The sequence below is a fragment of the Pristis pectinata genome, chromosome 6 (assembly GCF_009764475.1).
Source record: "Pristis pectinata isolate sPriPec2 chromosome 6, sPriPec2.1.pri, whole genome shotgun sequence".
Classification (NCBI taxonomy): Eukaryota; Metazoa; Chordata; class Chondrichthyes; order Rhinopristiformes; family Pristidae; genus Pristis; species Pristis pectinata.
Window position 1 is genome coordinate 77,724,566 of NC_067410.1, and position 1,961 is coordinate 77,726,526.

Consider the following 1,961-nt stretch of genomic DNA (forward strand, 5'->3'; position numbering starts at 1 on the left):
GATAGCAAAGGTGTGGTCAAGGTCTCAGGTGCAGGTTAGCTTGAGGAAGAGCAGAGCTCAGCAAAGTTATGAAGGGGGAAGAAAAACAACCTTGCTGTCTTTCTTTTCCTTTTTTTTCTCTCGATTTCCTTCTTTATCTTTTTGTTTATCATCTTCCTGATTTTCCTTTTTTTTCCCTGTATTTTGTTTTTATTCTGAGCAAGTGATCTAGCGTAATATAAGATCCAGAAACATATTTTGCAGATTTCAGAAGTGTTTAACTTGAAATAAAAATAAATTAGACATGTTTTTATGTGACACTGCAACCAAATGAGCCAAGCTGACACATGCTCTAGGTGCACTGTAGTTTTATATTCTGAAATATCATGCATGCAGAAAAAGTGATAATTTCTGAGCAATAATAATACTATGAATATTATAATAAAATTGTTTGCTTACTAGAACTTCAGGAATACAAAATGTCAATATGCACTTTGTATAATTTGAGTATCTTTCTTTCATTGCCAAAATGACAAATTTGGTATGATTTGCACAGTCATAATTGTTAGTTATTATTCTTTAAAATACCTGATCCACTTTGAAATAATTTGTCAGAAAGAAAATTATACTAGATATTCTCTATTTTGATCTTACATCATCAGATGTGCTAATTATTTATGTCAAATAAGCTAAATTTTGATAAAGCAACACCAGTAAGCCTTCACTAAATTACCTTTTCTTGTTACCCACTTTGCACACTTTTGCAAAACAATTGTTACAAGGTCAATGAATTTTCTTATATCAACTTCTTCACGCAGATCATGGTGTGAAAATGGAATGAGCTGCCAGAGGAAGTGGTTGAGGCAAGTACAATAACAACACTTAAAAGACACTTGGACAGCTACATGAGTAGGAAAGATTTAGAGCAATATGGACCAAGCACGGGCAAATGGGACTAGCTTAGATGGGTATTTTGGTCGGCATGGACCAGTTGGGCTGAAAGGCCTGTTTCCATGCTGTATTATTCTAGGACTCTATTATATTTATTTTAAATGAAGCACAAAGTAAAAGTAACATAGATTAAGCAATAAGAAGAATATGGACTTAATTATTAATATAACAATATACTTAGCTCTCTGGTAAGAATGGTAAAGTAATTAAAATTATTAGCAGTGCAAGAATGTGAATTTCTGCTATTACTGGATTTAGATACTTTAGTAGCCCCCAGATATCACCTAGGCTGCATTTGACATTTTGACTAGAAAAAAAAGTGCAATTTACACATGCCAAAAAGTCAAATAATTGTCAGTCAGATGTTGAGTGAAGTCAATGAGGCTGGTTATTTAGACACCATCAAAACTAATCCTGAAAAATGTGTGCAGAATACAAATCTTGCCCCATAAATTCTAATATTCATTTACCTTATGGCTATGTTTAATCTCATTGCAACAGGGACACTCTGATAAATTGTGCCATATAAATGCATGAGACATGTCTCAGCAAAGTAGCTGACAAATTATATGGATCACTGGCCTTTAATTTCTTCTGTTATACACAATTGTACTAGCAAAATGTTACTTCTTAGATTAGTTACATCTCTTTAGTAATTTTGAGTACTTTTCTTAATTTGTGAACAAATTTTTGAGTGTGTAAAATATCCATTTCTTCAATGTAAAAAACCTCATAGAGAATAATTTATAGTTCCAGTCAGTCTTGAAAGCAAATACATAAAACATTGTCCCACAAAATATCACCAAATAATACTCACCCCAATATATTTCACAACTAACACATTCAAAATACCAATGTGTTATAATTCCATTCTTATTAAAAAGGATATACATTTCTCTTTCTCTGCTTTTTTTCAAGGAAATTTTCTGATTCAGAGAAAACTTTTTCAAGATCTCTGTGAAAACTACAAAATGTTCCCTGTGCTAAAAGCAGCCAGACAACTGTATGTGTTTTAAATTAACAAAAGAGAA